General features: G+C 40.9%; 2 long non-coding RNA genes across 4 annotated transcripts in view; one reads left to right on the top strand and one right to left on the bottom strand.

Annotated features, from left to right (window-relative positions):
- The window catches only part of LOC141583550 (uncharacterized), a 103,035-nt gene extending 91,224 nt beyond the window's left edge, over positions 1-11,811 (top strand). For all 3 annotated transcript variants that reach the window (XR_012516201.1, XR_012516202.1, XR_012516200.1), the window contains 2 exons: positions 6,120-6,397; positions 7,337-11,811. This is a non-coding gene — a long non-coding RNA (uncharacterized LOC141583550). The remainder of the gene's footprint in view (positions 1-6,119; positions 6,398-7,336) is intronic.
- Positions 1,486-19,994, bottom strand: part of LOC141583551 (uncharacterized) — a 143,685-nt gene continuing 125,176 nt past the window's right edge. Inside the window, exon 5 of the long non-coding RNA XR_012516205.1 lies at positions 1,486-5,989. This is a non-coding gene — a long non-coding RNA (uncharacterized LOC141583551). The remainder of the gene's footprint in view (positions 5,990-19,994) is intronic.

Below are 19,994 nucleotides of genomic sequence, written 5' to 3'. Positions count from 1 at the left end.
GAGACAAAGGAAAACAAAGATTGGTAAAGAAAAAATGAGGATGATTTCATAATTGTTTTAAGATAATTATCCTTGGTTACAAGGATCAATAACAAGTGTGATGCCAGTCCAAGGTTGTACAGGCAGTTGCTGGGCAGATTTTCTTGCAGATGTATTTTCTTTTTTTGTTAGATTGCAATGACTTTTGCGCCAGATTGCTGTTTCTACAGAATCTTTGTGATAGTTTTTGTTATTGGGCATTAATGCATGAAAACTCTCCTTTTTTTGAGACAGGTTCTGGCTTTGTCATCCAGGTTTGAGTGCAGTGGTGCGTTCTCAGCTCACTGCAACTCTGCTTCCTGGGCTCAAGTGATCCTCCCACCTCAGCCTCCTGAGTAGCTGGGACTACAGGTGTGTGCCACTACTCCTGGCTAATTTTTTGTAGAGACAGAGTTTTTCTGTGTTTCCTAGGCTGGTCTCAAACTCCTGAGCTCAAGTAATCTGCCTGCCTTGGCCTACCAAAGTGCTGAGATTATAGGTGTGAGCTGCTGCGCCTAGCAAAACTCTCTCTTCTCTAGCTCTATTTGCCAAATTTTGTTTTTTTTTTTTTTTTTTAAACATATGTAATTCCATTTTGATTCTGACAAGTTTCATATTTTCCCCATTTGATCACGATCTTTCTCCAAAGCGTCATTATTAAGTCATCCTGTAGTGAGGTTTTGATACTCCTTGGTGCTGGGATAAGCCTCTCCTGGGTTGCTGGTCTGGTCCCACGTTGGAGAAAGTGAATGGCAGCAAGAAGTCAGTGTTAAAACTCTTGACCATAATGTGAGCAACAAGAGAGGTTTGAAGGGAGTAGCTCTCAGGCTGAGTATGCCTGGAGTCCACTGTTAAGTTCATTTTTGTATTTCATAGGCATTTGTTACCATCTCAAGGTGCTGAGCCAGCATTATTCTGTCAGGAATTATACTTCTGCAAAATTTAGCAAGTAATAGATGCAAAAATACAAAGTAAAAAAGTAAAAAGAAAAATACAAAGTAAAATTAATAGTAGTATGACAACACCAGTTTGCATATGGTTTTGAGCCATGAACCTGAGCTTAAAGGAAACCAATTGAATAAATCAAATGACCATTATCCTGTAAAATGAAAAGGTGGACATTAAGAGAGTCAGAGTCTTATTACAATATAGACTCTTATTCTGATATCTTGGGAAAAGCTTTTAACAATATGAAAAAGACAACTTTTCAGCCAGGTGCAGTGGCTCATGCTTAAGCCAAAGTGCTGGGAGGCTGAGGTAGGTGGATCACTTGAGGTCAGGAGTTTGAGACCAGCCTGGCCAACATGGTGAAATCTCATATCTACTAAAAATACAAACATTAGCCAGGTATGGTAGTGCACGACTGTAATCCCAGGTACTCAGGAGGCTGAGGCAGGAGAATCACTTGAACCCAGGAAGCAGAGGTTGCAGTGAGCCAAGATCATGCCACTGCACTCCAACCTGGGAAATAGAGCAAGACTCCATCTCAAAAAAAAAAAAAAAAAAGAAAAGAAAAGAAAAGAGAAAGTCAACTTTTCTCACCCTCTTTTGCAGTTACTCTTTTCAGTAATTTCATTAAAGAAGGTTGGATTGGAGGAATCTAGACAAATTCAGGATCTAGTGTAGTCTATAGGCAGATAGCAAGAACTTGAAAAAGCACAGAGCTACAATCCAATAACAGATGTTTTAGCTCTTTGTTGGAAACAATAACCTTTTCTCTCCAAATAGATTACATAGGAATCTCAGATTTAAAAACCTCTTCATGTTAGAAAGCCAAACCAAGGCAGAGTTTAGATTTTACTAAAATCTTTTTTTTTTTTTTTTTTTTTAAGACAGAGTTTCGCTCTTGTTACCCAGGCTGGAGTGCAATGGCACGATCTCGGCTCATCGCAACCTCCGCCTCCTGGGTTCAGGCAATTCTCCTGCCTCAGCCTCTCGAGTAGCTGGGATTACAGGCATGCGCCACCATGCCCAGCTAGTTCTTTTTTTGTATTTTTTTTGGTAGAGATGGGGTTTCACCATGTTGACCAGGATGGTCTCGATCTCTTGACCTTGTGATCCACCCGCCTCGGCCTCCCAAAGTGCTGGGATTACAGGCTTGAGCCACCGTGCCCAGCCAGATTTTACTAAAATCTAAATTAAAATCCAAATCTAAGATTTAAACTGTTAGGGTTCCTGAGTCTTCTAGGAAGTGATTGTTTTTATCTACTTATGGTAAGGCTGGAAACCAGAATGCCTGGGAAGCCAGGCATTCTATGCACATTCTCAAAATGACATTTCTGTCAAAGCTTTGTCAATATAGCCAATGTTTCCAATTGTATTCTGCTGTAAAGAGAGAGCAGATTTTCACTGGGCATATGCAAATAACTACATTGCCATAGGAATACTTACAAATAGTTTCCAAATTTTGGAGGAATCAAGTGGAGAGAAAAAGCAAATGCATCTATCTTTGTTTACAAAAGTATACTTCACCAAGTTGCTATAAGCTATAGATAGCTTGAGAGAGAATTTTTTTTTTTTAATCTGAAAAACAAACACTTAAGTAAAGGATCAAAAATGCTTTAAATAAAGACCACAAAAGTATTATCTTTATCAGTTATTCAGTCTCACATAATTAATTTTTGTTTTGCTTGATCTTGATTAGTAATTTCATGAACTCATCAGTTCCTTTAGTAGAGTTTTGGAAAATTTGTATCTAGTCCATTAATCTTAAAGTTATTAAAAACCAGTATTTAAGAGTACTTCTAGAGTTTTTTCTATGAAAAGTAATTTTGGAGTGTAGCTCATTACTGGTGCTTTTAGAGAAAAATCAAAACAATATCTAGATGACCAAAACTTAGACTAGCCATGATTAAACATCTGACTGAAAGTTCATTATAGCAGTTGACTCTCCAAGATGCCTGAATAGACACAACTCTGGCACACAACACCCAGTGAGAGAGACACAGAAATCCAGAGATCTCCTAGCTCCAACTGAGGTGCCACGTGCATTTCAACGGGTCTGGTCCAAGGGTGAACAAAGCCCAGACAGGGCAGACCAAGGTAGGAGGAGTGCTGCTTCACCCAGAAAGTGCATCTGACTGGTGAGTTGGAGGCCTCCCTCTGGCACTCTGGTCCTGATACAGTGCTTCCCTCAAAGCCTCGGTAATACACAGCACAAGGGATCTTTGCCAGTCAAGTGCCAGGAATTACAAGTGCAGAGTTGAATAGCAGTCCAGGACCATGCCCCAGATTGGCACACAGACCTAAACAGACGCATGAACCCAAAAGCCAGCCAGGAGAGCCTGCGGACCGAGCTATCACCCTTTCCCCCTGCCCAGAGAGAGAGGGAGCTGTAAGCGGACAGACAGATGGAGCAGCTGGGTGAGCCCCTATTCCATGACCAGAGAGAGAGGAAGCTGAAAGGGGGAGATGGCCGGGTGTGGCTGGGCACGGCTGGGTGGGTCCCTACCCTCCCCCACAAACCCCAGAGAGCTGAAGCTCTGACTCTAGAGGGTTGTGCAGCCAGTGCCACAGTCTGAGCTGAACCCCAAATGACCTAGCCCAGTGGAAGAAGGGCACAACCCACCATTAGAGGGGTGGGACTAGGCTACATGTTTTAACAAAAACACAGGAAGCCTGGGTAGCAATGGGACTGCATTCTTGACCATGCAGCAGCACTGCCAGGTCAGTGGAAGAGGCGGGCCTAAACCCCTAGTGTAAACAAAAAAGACATGGGAAGCTTCCCTACTAACCTGAAGGAGTCCCTAGAAACCCAGTAGCCCCTCCACAGGCAGACAAGCGACCTCATCAAGCAGCTCCCTGAGACCACAGCCAGGTAAATCCACAAAGATAGAAAAAACACACCCCCCCAAACACACACAAAAGATGGAACCATCAAAAATCAGAACACCGCTTCTTCAAGGAATCACAATTCCTCAACAACATGGGAACACAACATGACCAAGAAAGAGTGCAATGAATTGACAGAAACAAAGTGAATTGACAGAAACAGGCTTCAGAAGGTAGATAATAATAAACTTTTCTGAGCTAAAGGAACATGTTCTGACTCAATGCAAAGAAACCAAAAACCTTGAAAAAAGGTTAGATGAAATGCTGACTAGAATAACCAGCTTAGGGAAGAACATAAACGACTTGTTGGAGTTGAAAAACACAGCACGAGAACTACATGAAGCAAACACAAGTTTTAGTAGCCAAATTGATCAAGCAGAAGAAAGGATATCAGAGATTGAAGATCAACTCAATGAAATAAAAAGAGAAGGCAAGACAAGAGAAAAAAGAGTAAAAAGAAATGAACAAAGTCTCATCAATGTCAGCTTTATTCATCCCATTTCTTCATCATTTAAATATCTCCACTCTCCTGGGACATGTCCCTTGACTCTTCCATTTGTCTTTTCTCAGTTTCTGGTGAATCACCCTAATTTTATCAGTATTTGTAAAGCCCATGAAGGTAAGCTAAGATTACAAATCTGATGAAGTTTCTCTTACCATTGTTTGATTTTATAGCAGTAAGATTATATGTGGTCCCATGCAAAAGTGTTCCCCTTCAATCTTGGTATTTACTATGACCTGGGTAAGGGCTATGTTTAGTGGATAAATAGCATGATCATTATAATGCTAATCCAACATGGCTTGCATCTGAAGTATATCACTCCTTTATTTGGAAAATTCTATTTGGCATTGTTTTAGAGGGAAACAATCCCCCTTCTCAATGTAAACACATTTTGCAGTAGCTTTTATTCAGTCTACCAGCCTACCTGTACCTGCTATGTGTCTGGATGATACACAGCTATCTACAGTGTTCAAAAGAGAGCTATGGATTTTACAACAACCCAAACATGTTCTTCTAATCTGCAGTTTTCAAAGCCAAGGATGCTGCTGCTATGTTAGTCAGTTTCACAATAATTTCAGTAAAGGCTTTATAAAAAATTGATAGTAATGATCCACAAAATGAGACAACTCTTTCACACTATTCCTTGGTTTCAGTAGTTTCTTAGTTTTACCCTCCCTCTACCTGGACAACATTCCTAGCGACCAGAGGTTGTAGATATGACGTCTGTCGTCCCAACATAATTTGTCTCTTATTTCTTATTATTTTGCATTTTCTTGCATATGAAATAAGCCAACTCCTTGGGAGCTCAGTCTACCACTTCTAAATTTCATTGATTACTTTTGCCACTAGTAACTGATCACAGTACGGCTACAGTTCCATAACATGGATGACCAGATATCCACCCAGAATTAAAGGTTCATCAGTCCCTCCTTCTTATCCTTCCTCTATCAAATAATGTACTTCAGTGACTCAGGGTTGATCTAGTGAATCCTGGTCCAGAGGCCAACTGCAAAAGTTATGCAACTATGAAGTTGGGAGAATGGATCATAAGGCCCCTTCACTTCTGATACCAGTTGCAAGTTTGAAGATCAGCAGAGCACCCTCAGTTTCAGTCATTCACTAGAAAGACTAACATAACTCACTTAAATCTATTATACTCACAGGCAAATAACACACAGTATAAATCTATTATACTCACAGGCAAATAAAAATCAGCCATGGGAAGAGACACATAGGGCAGAATCTAGGAAAGTTACAAAATGTGAAGCTTCTCATGGAGAAGCTTCTTATCCCCATGGAGTAAGGACAGCATTGCTTTCCTGGCATAGGTGCATAATAATACACACAGAATACTGGCAATCAGAGATGCCCATCCAATCCTTGGTGTGTAAAGTCTTTATTGGGACTCATCACGTCGGCATGCTTGGCCTCCCATTGGCCGATGTCAGTTTCCAGCCCCCCCCCCCGGGAAGTCAACTAACACACTGTGAGGTAAAGCTCCCACCCTAAATCACATTGTTGGTAGGGCTCAAAGCCCCACCATAAATCACAATGTTACTGTCTGGCTCACCCAAGGCCCCAAGGCAAATAAAGCCACTCCTACCAGGCAGGACATTCCAAGGGCTTGCAGGCCACCTCCTAGAAGCAAAGGAAAAAAAGACAAGGTTAAATTCTTTACTATATAGCAATTCTCAAGTGTTATTAAAAAAACAGCCAGAAAAACTGCAGAACACAATTTAACAGTATTTTCCTCTTTTTTTCACACAAGCTTATGGCCAAGTGAAGGATTCCAATTATGGCCTGGATACAACATGTGGCTCATTCTGGGAACCTGACTTTGATAGGAAGTCGAAGAGCTTTGTGAATTGAAGTAAATCACATGAGAATCACTGACCTGACCTAGAAAAGTTCGAATTTCTGTGAAAGATTATTCCACCACTCCAACAACGATCTGCGTTTGGCTGCAGTTTCCCACTTCTCACATAGGAGAGCAAGCTTTCTCTTGTTTGAACAACCATCAAGAACTGGAATATTATCTCATTTCAGGTAAAATTGGTATCCATATGTGCTTATTGCAAATTCAGTATTCAGGATTCAGTATTTGCACAGTAGAAAAGTAAGCATAAGTTTTAGACGAAAGATATAAATTTTACTATTTACTTTTAACTTCAAAAATATTACTTTCTATGCACATATGGACCTATAAAAGAGATCAAGAAACTAATACAAGTGTATAATAAATTTATAACTGCTAGGCCTTTATTTTTAATGTTACTCAGTGAGAAACTTTCTTTTCAAAGTCTTAATAAAATAATGTTTTACACTATATTTTTATTTATATTGCTTTGGCTTGTGATTAATTGTTTTGCTATTCAATACTGGCAAAACTTTTTATATAGTAAATAACATTAATTAAAATGAATTTATAACTCTTATTTAAATAAATCTATCAAGATGACCTTTCAAAAATTCAATTCTTCTTGGTTTAAGCCAGTTATTTAAAGGAAATGTATTACATTTGCGTTAAGAATTTTTTAAATTTTTGAAAAGGAAAGAAAGAGATTAATTTCATTGAAACGTTAACAAATCTTTAGCTACCTGATTCTATTTAAGACAAATAGGCTAAAAATGTTTGTTCGCTTTAAATAGGAGAAATAGCTACTCTTGCATATATCATATGCCATGTTCCATACCTTATCAACATGTCTTACACTATGAATAAAACTTTGAAGTCTACTTGGATACGATTTTTGGAAAATCAGGTAGGAATTTATGAGAGGAAAAAAGTGAAGTCTCTTTTGTGGGGCGGAGGGTAGGGGGCCACACAAAAAGAGTAGGCTGATAGATTGGCTGCAGTAAATAGATCCATTGAAAAATATCAGTCCCTATAAAAAACTACACTGACAAATAATAGTGGGTTATTACATCCGTAGCTTACTGTCACAACAATGATCCATAGCTTTAGGTATAATTGTGTTTACGCAGGGATTCCTGGAGACCTGAAAATTAACTCAAGCATTTCTTCAAAGTAGAAGATTGAGAATGGACTAGCACCTACTGCCACTGTGTCAGTATGACTTGGATTTCTGTGCTTTCTCGTCTGCTGACATTCTGATCCCCAAGGACTGTGAAGAGCAAAGGTCTACTGACCATTGATCCCAGGCTACTCAAAAGGCAGGATCCATTATGACATCATTTTGCACAAGTAGAGCACTAGTATCCAGTCAGGTATCAGCTTCACTGCAGGACTGAAATATGATTGCTAGGCCCCCTGTATTCTTATGAGCGCCTTCCATCAAAAAGCTCAGAATTGCTCTTAAATGAGGTAAATATACTATGTGCTGATTCAAAAATATCTGAGACATATTAACAGGAAGAACAACTTATCAAATGGAATATAGTGTGTAAATGCATTTATGTAAACACATTAAGCTATATAGTTACTGTCATTCATCACTTAACCACCAGGAAAATTTTGACGAACCTGTTGTTAGGGAATTTCTTTGTACAAACATCAGAGTGTATTTATACTAACCCAGATACATAGGCTACTACACTCCTAGACTATATGGTATAGTCTGTTGGTCCTAGGCTACAAACTATACAGCATGTTACTTTACTGATTACTACCGGCAACTGTAACACAAATCACTAGGCAATGGGAATTTTTCAGCTTCATTGTATGTGTATTGTATGTGTGGCCCATCATTGACAGAAATGTTGCTGCATGTGGACTGACTGTAAATGAGTTTCTAGTGATTATGTATTCCAAGACATAGAGGTGAAGTTAAAGATTATAATACTGTAATATTAATTATAATAGGAAACATTTATTTTGGTCTTCTTCCCTGGTCAGAAGTTGGATAGAACTCATGAAACCTTTGCAATTTCCCAAGTGATAAAGGTGCTAGGAGCATATTTTGTTCTAATGAGGTGACTCTTGCTGGGTTCCTTAATGAAGGCTGGTCACTAAGAAGATCAAGGCATGATTAGAAGCTTGGAACCTTCAATCTCATCCCCTATCATCAGGTAGGGGAGAGGAACTAGAGATTGATCATTCTTATGTGATAAAGCCTCCAAAAAAATCTCCAAAGGCAGGATTCAGAGAGCATCCAGGTTGGTAAAAACATCCTATGAGCAAGGAGGGGGTGCACTCTGACTCCATGGGGACAGAAATTCTGTATTCAGGACCCTTCCAGAGCTCCCTTTATATATCTCTTCATCTGGCTGTTTATCTCTGTCATTTATAATATCCTTAATAATAAACTGGTAGACGTCTTTCCCTGAGTTCTGTGAGCCATCATAGCCAATTATCAAAAACTTGATAAGAAGGGAGTCATAGGAACCCTCCATTTGTAGGCAAGGCTGATAGATATGTGGGTAGCCTGGGGATTTGCTACTTGCAATTGGCATCTGGAGCTGGGGCAGTCTTGTGGGACTGAGCCCTTAACCTGTGGCATCTGCACAAATGTGACAATTGGTGTCATGACTGAATTATAGGATGCCCAGCTGGTGTCCAAAGAGTAGGAAAATTGGTTGGTATCAGGAAAACCCCCACACATTTGGTCACATAAGTGCTGAAAGTGTTGAATGTTATAGAGAAAACCTTTGCTTCCCTCTTTAAGGTAAACTGGTGAGAGAACAGAAGGAAAAAAATTGCTTCTTTAGAAGCAATATAAAGGAAAGGAATTTTAAAAACCCTGCAAAATATAGCAAATGGGATGACAGCTGCTGTATAAAAAAATGACATAATTAACAAAGTAACATACCCATTATGTGTACAGAAATTTGCAGTTATCAAACCTTTCATATATAATGCATGTGTGTGTGTGTATGTATATATATAATGTAGATTATATAAATGTGTTTGTGTATATAAGTTCTCTTCCTGAAGACAGAACCAACTGGTTCTTTCCTGGGGCAAGAACACTGAGTTATAGCTTCAAGACCTGAGTCATATTACTATTTGTTCTGAATTTATTAAAAAGTCAAACAAATTTGCAAGACTAGGTTCTAATGACAGTTACTTTGTCAAGGATGCAAACCACTTTTCCTTTCAAAAGCATTTGTGGACTTAAAGCTGTGAAAACCAGATAAAGGTAGGCATACTTTGGAAAGAAACTGACTGGTATAGAGGGATTGATTTGTTTCTATACACCTAAGCCTGATTCCAAAACTGGCGATGGAAGCCTACATCTTGCTAACAGGACTTAGACATGCAGTACTTGAGAAAGAACAGGTACATCCTATACCAAGGTGTTTGGAATGGAGACCAAAAAAATGATAGGAACAAAAATGTGTTCAACCCAACCCAGGCAGAGACTGGTGAGGCATACCTGAAGGTAGGGCCGGGCAAGAGGTTTCGTAGTTAACTTGGTTTTCTACCCATAGCTGCATTTAGACACTCTATTAAGTTCAATAGGCATGCTGAGTCAAGATGCAAAATTACTTGCCTTTTAGTTCACAACAGTTTATCCATTTCATAACTGAATTAAAAAAAATGTATAACTTAGAAGTTGAGAGTATGGGGCTTGAAGACAAATCTCAGCACCAATGAGTAATAATTATAATAGGCTGGACAGGTTATTTAATTTCTCTCTGACTGCTTCCTTATGTGTCAAGGGGGAATAGCACCACTCACCTCAGTGGGTTTGCATAAAGATGAAAACATCAAATGTACCTTAATTTAGTACGTAGAACACTCTACAAAACATGGACCAATTAATAATAGAAACAACTGCTCTGGTACTCTCCTTAGGAGGAAAGAACTTCATTTTAGCAGTTAACAAACATAAGCTGTGCTGCACAACCCCTTTCTCCAGCTGAATCCTTACTGTGTTTCCCTCGGTCCCATCATACAATCCTTGTGATCCCATAGGAGGCTCAAGGCAACTACCAAAGGCAGATGTTAAGCAGAGGTCTGATTGTTTTAAGAGACTAAGAAACTCCAAATAATGAATGCCTGTCCATTCATGTGCAATGACTCTGAAGAAGTATAAAATAGGAACTCTGCCCTTAAGATACTATCAGCTTGGTGGGGGTGAAGGAGGGGCAGAGGAGACAATGAAAGTTGGGTTGGAGAGACAGCCATGTAAAACCAAGTAGATGTATTTATAAGTCTTCCCTGCAGAAGGGATGCCTTTGCTGAGTCTGAAGGAAGAGTAGGAACAATTGAGGGAATGAGAAGATGCAAGCATGAAATGCAAAAACATTGTTATATTTATAGCAGAAGGGAGAGGGGTCAGGGACAAATCAACAAAATCCCAGTGTGGGAAGGCAAGAAATGTACACGTTATCAAAGCCAAGGGAGAGCCATGGTTGAATCTCCACAATGAGATGAACTTGATGAGCTTTTCACCTTGGAAAGATTCCTCCAGCTTAGTTTGGAAGTAAAAGCAGAACAGAAGCTACAGCTACGCTCCAGGCAAGACAGATGACCACTCCAACAAAAGGCAGCGACTGAGGAATCAGGAGAATATCAACGAAAAGACAGCAGATACCATATTAGCAGGGCTTGGTGACAACTGGGTGTGGAAGAAACAGGAAGGATCTTGGCTGACTGTGGTTTCTGCCTTAGACAACTGAATGGACAGTGGGCCCATATGTTAACATAGAAAACACAAGGAAAGGGCAAGAGTTCCTGGGAGCTGATGTGCACAGCCCATAGAGATTCAGAGAGGTCCCTGTGCACTGTGGTGGTAAGCAAAGATTTGAAAAAGGCCTGCGTGATGGACAAAATGTGATTTGTTGTCTTTTGGTATGAGCCTTTATCCTGATTTAGGGGTTTGATGACTCAACAAAGGGAAGTCTGGAAAGAGGGCATGGAAACGTCCTGGGTGTATCCTAGGGAGAGAAGAAAAGGAAAGATAGCCTGACTTAGAGAGAAGAGAGAACAGCAGCTTCCCAGACACCCCAGGACCTGCCCAATCTTGAGCTACTACTGTTGCTGTGATTCCCTCTATACCCTATACAAAGCAATTTGGATTCACCACGAAGATAAGAAGACAGTATGTTGAATATTTTACATAAATAGATCTATAGAGATACAGAGATATGAATAGATATTCTTCTAAAAATACTATAGGCCTGAGACAGGTGTCCCATTCCTTGAGCAAGAGAATGTTATAGAACAGTACATATGCAAAGACTTTCCACGAGGTAAGTAGGCGTATATATATTTTAAAAATCAATTTCTTCATTAGCATGAAAGATTCAGAAAGGCAAATTTATAAAATTTATAGAGACAAAATAGATAAAGGTTGCCTGGGTCTGGGGCTGGGAACAGAGATCAACTGTAAAGGGCATGAGGGGTCTTACCGGAACAATGAAAATGCTCTACAACTCACTGAATGTGATGGTTGCAACCCTTGGTAAAGTTACGAAAATTATTGAATTGTAGACTTGAGTTTTGTGATATGTGAAATGTACATCAATAAAATAATTTCTTAAAAAATAAACAATTTTCAGATCTTCAACTTCCATGTGTGGTCTTTCCTAAATACAATTTGCCTGAGAAAGCTCCTGTGCTTGTTTATGTAAAATTAACTTTGCTAGCTCCCCCCTTAGTTGGCCTGCTCAAAAAGAGGAGAGTCATATTCTTTTCCTATCTTTATTAAAAATGGAGTGTTGACATGAGTGAAGAAACCTCCAAGTTGCGAACAGTAAGACCATCCTAAATATTGTTACTGAGATGCCTCCTTTAATGACTCATGCCTTATGGCTTGTTATCTTTCTCTCTTATACTTAATTTGGTGAAGAGTATAGCCTTGTATTAGAAATTAAACATCTTAACCTGCTTTTAGATGTTCTGAATTCGGATATATGGCAGAATGGAGCAGTGGATGTGTTGACAATTTTCCTTTAAGGACCTTAACTTTCCACACCTCAGCTCTTATCAAAGAACACAGCTGGGAAGAATTTCACAAGAGATTAGCAATGATAACATGGATATACAACATTCAGTGCTGCAACTAGCTTTTCCAGGTATTTAAATGTGTGTGATCCTTTTCTGGCTCTTTTCAATAGTCACCCATAGGTTGTGTTATTAGCCACGGGGGAAAAATCACCTTTGAACAGATGAAACTGAACCAGTTAGTGACAATGGTTTTAGTGACTGCCAAAGTTTTCAAGATATATTAGACAAAGCCATAAATCAAATTTCAGATGACTTCTTCAGATTCAATATGAGTTAACCAGAAAGGTAGTTAGAGCTGATTTTATCCAGTCACACCATGAAATCCATAAGCTGGCTCCATGATCACTAATCTCAGGTGGGCCCAGGACCAGGTTATTTCCTCCTCTGCCATCTGCTCATAAGGGACACTGCCTTATTGTTTATTGCAGCACTGCTCACAATAGCAAAGACTTGGAACCAACCCAAATACCCATCAATGATAGACTGGATAAAGAAAATGTGGCACAGATACACCATGGAATACTATGCAGCCATAAAAAAGGATGAGTTCATGTCCTTTGCAGGGACATGGATAAAGCTGGAAACCATCATTCTCAGCAAACTGACACAAGAACAGAAAACCAAACACCACATGTTCTCACTCATAAGTGAGTGTTGAACAATGAGAACACATGGACACAGGGAGCAACACACATCGGGGCCTGTCAGGGGGTAGGGAGCTAGGGGAGAGATAGCAGGGGGTGGGAGGATTGGGAAGGGATAGCATTGGGAGAAATACCTAATGTATATGAACAGGGTGATAGGTGCAGCAAACCACCACAGCACGTGTATATCTATGTAACAAACCTGCATGTTCTGCACATGTACCCCAGAACTTAAAGTATAAAAAAATAAAAGACCATGGTTATAAGCTGAGAAAGAGGCATCGATGCAACAGGGATAGGTGGCATGGGAATCCGGGCACCTGCTTATGTGATTTGCTTAGATCTGACCCCTATTGTATCACTTCCTTCAAGTGGTGGGTTACTGCTGTGTCCTCCTATCTTTCTGACTGACAGAGCCCAGGTATGAGGAACAGCTCTAGTCATACCATCTTTTGAAATTCCATGGTCAGGCCGGGCGTGGTAGCTCATGGCTGTAATCCCAGCAATTTGGGAGGCCAAGATGGGTGGATCACCTGAGGTCAGGAGCCTGGCCAACATGGTGAAGCCCCATCTCTCCCAAAAATACAAAAATTAGCTGGGCGTGATGCTGTGTGCCTGAAATCCCAGCAACTTGGGAGTCTGAGGAAGGAGAATCACTTGAACCCAGGAGGCAGAGGTTGCAGCGAGCCAAGATTGCACCACTGCACTCCAGCCTGGGCAACAGAGTGAGACTCTGTCTAAAAAAAAAAAAAAAGAAAGAAAGAAAGAAAGAAATTCCATGGTCTGATACTCAGTCTCTACCAGGGATCAGGTGCTACTTGCTACTTTTCAAATGTTTTATTGTTTCTGCTGCATTTAGCACTGCCTTGCACTAGAACCCTAGGGTTCTTCACTAAGACTCCCCAACGATTCCTCAATAGAGCTTTATTGGCACAGATACTGGAACTCTATGAGATCCATTAGGTTCTGTGGCCCAAGTGGCAGGGCTGGTTATACAACATCTTAACCTGCTGCAGACCTTGCTCTTACTCTGGGCCCCACTCAAAACTGACAGCCTTCATAATCACCCATTAAATAAGTTGCAGCATAATTCTCAAAAATAGTATGCAATGTCCCCCAAACCTGAAGAGGATGACCAAAGTTTCCTTGTCTTTCACCTCTGGATGAAAGTCTCAATATGCCTCAGACCACTGGAATCCTAAAAACCACTGATGTGATGTGTTTCTGGATCTTTGTAGGATTTACCTCTCACTCTCTGAGGCACACGTTTTACTTGGACATTCAGAGTTCCTCTGACTTCTGCTCATCATGTCCAGTTAACGTTATGTCATCTATATAATGCACTAACATGAAATTCATATTTTAAATACTCAGGCGCCCAAACTAGAAAACTGGGCCTTATTTTTTTTAGCTCCTTTTGCTCCCAGGGTGACCAATTTCTCGCAAAGGCCTGATAATTTTAACTAATAAATATTTCCCAAAGCTAACTTGTTTTCTGCATCTACACTACTTCTGACTAGTTCAGGGCCTGGCTGGATACCTTCCACTAGCCCTTCCAGGCACATGGTCCATTCTGTTCCATGCTCTTGGAGGCTGAGCTATATAGATGACAGCTCACTTCCAGAAGGGTTTTGCTAATAGAGAACACTGAGAGTAGATCAGAAAAAAGGAGGGAAATGAGGTTGTGGTATTTATTCACATGGTTCTCTCCTGCAGGGGTGTCTCTGGCTTGCTATGGCACATGACCAAAGGTCACAGTGCCTGATAGGCAGCCCTCTGTCTCTGTCTTTTTTGGGGTACCACTTCCTCCTCTTGCCCATTCAGGCCTGGATGGTAACAGAACCTCCCTGTGCCTGGCTCTGGTGCTGCACATACTATCTCTTGTGGTTACCCTATACTTTGCCTTTGTTAATAGCCCCTTCATGAAACTTTCTTTAATTTACCCAATATAAGTATGCCATTATTTCCTGACAGTATCTGATGGACACAAGACCTTAGTATCTGTTGCTGCAATAATCTCCTGGCTGTCAGATCAAATAATTGCATGTAATTGTATGTGTATATGCACACATACACACATGCTAAAGTTGTCTGTATGTGGCTAAAATCTGACCATATCAATATCTGACCCCTTCGTATTTCTTACTAAGTTTCCGTGACTCTGATTTGCCCCCTAGATAAAGTCTAAGCTTTTTGTTGGCATGCAATAACCACCACTATCCAGCCCTTGACCAATTCTACAGCCTCATCTCTAGTCACTCCCCACCTCATGCTTGATGCTCCATGGAAACAAACTCTCGGTAGTTTCTCTCACTCTGTGCTGTTTCTCTCCTCTTTGTCCTACTCATGCTAAGTTCCTTGTTTGGTATGCCCTTCTATATCCTTCAAGAATAAGCTCTGATAATTAAAAAACAAACAAACAAGTCATGGATACTGTGGTCCTATTCATGCAGAATTGAACACATGGCTATGATATGAGAATGGGTATGTGCAGAGGTGACTCAACGAGTGGCAAAATAATACTAGCTGTTATTTTGTGAAATATCAAATTTTTACTTTCTTGTATTGGATAATTTTTGAGAAGGTAAGATCATGACTCCCATGCAAATATAAAATGAACAAGTGCCAACATTTTTTAACTCATTAATTAATGAAGGGAACCACAAAGCCATTACAACTGATTTCAAGGTAAATTCAAAGAACCACACGTATATAGACCATAGGGAAGTGAAATAAGTTTGCTTAACAGATGCAAAGCTGATTTCTTCCAATGTAGAAGGAAAACTGAATCTCCTCCATATGAAATTTATTTGCATCTATGGCTAGATGCAAATATGTATTAGTTATCTAAAACTCTGAGTTGTAAATGGCTCAAAGACAAGGAAAGATAAAGAGACCCTACAGAATCAGGTCACCTAGCAGAGTAGCTAAATAACACCTAGCTTTTCACTAAAGATACCCAGTCCATTTAAAAGTCAAGTCTGTTTTAAATCAAACACCGCATGTTCTCACTCATAGGCGGGTGTTGAACAATGAGAACACATGGACACAGGGAGGGGAGCACTATACACTGGGGTCCATTGGGGGGAAATTGGGGAGGGACGGGGGGGGTGGGGAGGTGGGAAGAGATAGCATGGGGAGAAATGACAGATACAGGTGAGGGGAAGGAAGGCAGCAAACAACACTGCTATGTGTGTACCTATGCAACAATCTTGCATGTTCTTCACATGTACCCCAAAACCTAAAATGCAATAAAAAAAAAGAAAAGTCAAGTCTGTTTTAAAGTCTTTTTCAACTTTTCCTTCAACTTTCTTATACATTTTTACAAATATTTAAAAATTTTAAATAATGAACATATATCCTTTTTTAATTAAAAAAAGCATGCCTCCTAAAAATCAAGCAAGCAAGCAAACAAACAAACAGTATTAGAAGCTCCTTTTCTGGCTGCCAGCCCATAACAGTTTCCCAATAGATGCTTATTGAATCAATGAAGAGACTAGTGCATACATAGATTCTGTATCTTTTGAAAGAAAGAAAAAAATATATATATATGACTGGGGCAGAGAAGGGGAGAGACAGAGAAAGAGGGAGATTGGGAGAGAGAGAAAGAAACGCTTAGCTTTTGCTTTTAAAAATAAACTGCTTAGAGTTATATTAACAAAATGTTAAGTAGGAAGAGAAGGAAACCCAACACTGTTTTGAATCCTTGGCTACAAGGGAGGTAGGGAACCATGATGAATGATAGGGATTGTAGGACCCAAATTTTGGAGAAAAAAAATTGTTAATTTATCTTTAAAATTTGCTTCAAAAGCATTTATCTGTTATGATATTTACCTAAGATTTACTAAGGTTGAAGTACTTAAATAAGGGAATTGGCTTTATGTAAATAAACTCATAGCTACAGATTTGTGAAGATTTGAACAGAGAGTTAGTGTTCTAAATATCAGGAAAACACAAGTTCACAGTGTACACAATGCCTGATGCCACCCAAATCCTGAACACTTAAAAATCAAGAATGGCTACTTTACAACAAATGCGTTAAGACCAGAGCTGAACTGACACCACTGACTACACAGGGTAAAGGTCTGACATGCAGTGACTAAGGCATTTGGCCTGTAGGTCCAGTGAGGCCCCCAAGAAACCATTATATCACTGCAGCCAAATCTTTATTCATTCATTCAACAAACATCTATGAAGCAATCCCTCGGTGCTGGGCACCCTGCTACAAATGACACATGTAACACGGTCACTTTAGAGTTAGGTGAAAGTGAGGAGTAAGTACAGGAGAGCATCAGGTCACACGGAGGAGACAACAAATCAGCTTTAGGGTGGAGGGACTCTCCTCATGTGCTGAAAATGAAGATAAGTCTAGAAGAGGCTGAGGGATGAAAAGCAGCCTGAGCAGAGCACTGGGAGCAGGGAGTAAAATGTATCTTGAGGCTTGAGGCTAGAGACTCATGGAGGACCAAGTGATAAAACACATCACCCTTAAGCAGCTGTGGAACTTCAGGTACTTGATAGTTTACAAAGCCCTCTCACATCTTAATTTATATGGGCCTCTCACAACAAACTTGTGAAGCAGATGTTCATTATTTTAGGTGCTCTCAATGAATAAATATTTAAGGGATATGTTGACCTAAGAGGATGAAGCTGAAGCAAAATTAATACGAGTTTATTTGAGCCAAGCTTGAAGATTGCAACCCAGGAGCATAGATTCGAGTTGCCCTGAATATGCATTCCAGTTAGCAGGAGTTACAAGTGGATTTTTAAAGGCAAAAATGGGGACAGGGAATGGGCTGTTACGAAATTGTTTGTCAGAAATCCTCATTGGTTTACACAAAGAACATTAATTAGTGATTGGCTACACATTTTTGAACTATAGAGTGTGTGTTATAGTGTCTGGCATGGCATTATTAGGTTAATTTACAGCTACCTGTGGGAATAGCAGGGTTGAGAGATGAATACTTAGCTCAAAGAGGGGAGTAGGGTGTGGGATTGTGCTCTCATTTTAATGTCTCTCTGGGCCTGATAATTAAAAGGATTTTGTATTCCTCAGATAGAAATTATTTTCTTTTCTCAAACTATGTGTGCATGTCAGAATTTGATACCAGGCAACAGAAACCACTCAACCTAATTTAAAGAGAAGAGATTTAATATAGAAAATTCTGGGTTCACAAAACCATTGGAAGGGTTAAAGGAGCAGGCTATAGGCTAATCTTCCAGGAGTGATTCCTAGACCCACACAGTGTAGCCCAAAAAGGGAGATGATGCTTCATCTCCCTACTTACAGGAACTGCTTACTGGAACTGTGATTGCCTTTCTAGAGGCTTCCCTCCTTGGACTGGGTTCAACAAGAAGATCAAAGAGAAACCACCATGTTTAGGCCCCAGACCCTGGGTTGGAGTGGCCTCATGTCTCCTGTGGCTCCAGTCTATGTGAGAAGCACCAGCCGTGGAGCCAACTATAGGCTCAAACTGGCCAACAAAGCGTCCATGATAACAGGATCCACAAACGGGTGAGAGCAACTCTTCGGGACTTTGGGAACTGTGGGTGTCTCTGGGTTTTGTTGACCTCATTTTCTTAGGCTCATCCCCACAAAACAAAGCCTACGAGTGCTAGTCGTTTTTTGGGAAGGTGATCTTAATGAGAAACACTGAAGAACAGGAGAGGAAACTAGAAAAGGAGACAAAACCAGTGTGGGATGTGTTACAGAGTTGGCCCACTGCAGGCTGCTGGGTGATGAGTTCCACAGGTCTCTAGGAAGCATGAAATGCATCTCAGAGGCATCCATCAGGGGAAAGAAGAGAATTCCTCCATCAGTCGAGAGTTGCCCTACATTGGTTAATGCCTCACACTTTCAAGTTGCATGTTTATGAGCACTCAGTGGTTTCACATGCCTGAGGCAGGGAGCTCTCTGGTTGCAGCTACAAAGCAAACCAAAACCTTGAGGAACTAAGAACAAGTTTTTACAGTAGGAATTCTAGTGGGAGTGGAGGCCAAGAAGATCTGATGTGGACATAGGAGGTTCAATACATCTGTGGACTGACCTATTTCCTCTTTATCTCTTCTGGTCCTCTGACCATCCATAGCAGAGCATGAGGTTAGCTGCTCTGAGTTAGTGGAGAGAATTCATTTGGTGCCTCAGGGCTAGAAATGCAGTAAGAAAAGTCTCAGTCCTAGTCTGAATTGTCACCTCCTCCTCATCTCTGCCCCCAGGATTGGCTTCACCATCGCCCAGCATCTGGCCCAGAATAGGGCCCCAGTGGTCATCAGCAGCTGGAAGCAGCAGAATGTGAACCAGGCTGTGGCCACGCCGCAGGGGGAAGACTGAGTGTGTGCCAGGTACTGTGTGCCCTGTGGGGAAGACTGAGGACTGGGAGTGGCTGGTGGTCACAGTGAGGGGCATAGAAGGAGGTGCAGACAGACTCAGGGATTCTGATTCTATAATCCACACTAGAGGAGAGGGATAAATGCACCATCACAGGAATCAGGTCAACTATGTGTCACTGGAGCCTTGTCCAGGAGTTCCAATTGCCATTTAACAGACCTGGGTAGAGAAAGCACCAGCTCACGGAGGGTATCTTTTCTCCACCCAGGTTTGTTCTCTCCCTCAGGGAGAGAGGGAGTGCATGTCGCCTGGGACACAGGGAGACGTTGGGGTGGGGACCATGCTGGTGGGAAAGGAGAAGTTGGCTTCGGAGAAGTTGGCTTCTCTGCCAGCTCTGTGTTGAATATCATCCAGGCCCCCCAGGAAGATCCCTGAGGAGGGGTCTGAGGGGACAGATGTTGTCCAGAAGGGAACACTTGTCTTATAGTCAGAGGTTGAGTGTTCAGGGAAATGGAGAGGGGACAGTGAAATTTCAAGACACAGTGCAGGTGAGAGATGTATTTTGGGACGGGTAGCCAACAGTGCCTGGGACTAGGAGGAGGACATGAAAGGGTACTCGGGTGATGCTCTACCACTTTTTATCCAGAAGCTCAGTACCTGGTTCCTAAAGGAGAAGAGATAATCTCCATCCTCACGTCATATTGTTCTGTGCCTTGAACTTGATCCAGGCACAGCCCCAGGGACATGAAACACTTC

The sequence above is a fragment of the Saimiri boliviensis genome, chromosome 2 (genome assembly GCF_048565385.1).
Source record: "Saimiri boliviensis isolate mSaiBol1 chromosome 2, mSaiBol1.pri, whole genome shotgun sequence".
NCBI classification, from domain to species: domain Eukaryota; kingdom Metazoa; phylum Chordata; class Mammalia; order Primates; family Cebidae; genus Saimiri; species Saimiri boliviensis.
The sequence above is the reverse complement of the archived record's forward strand: the minus strand, read 5'-3'. Positions and strand labels throughout refer to the sequence as shown.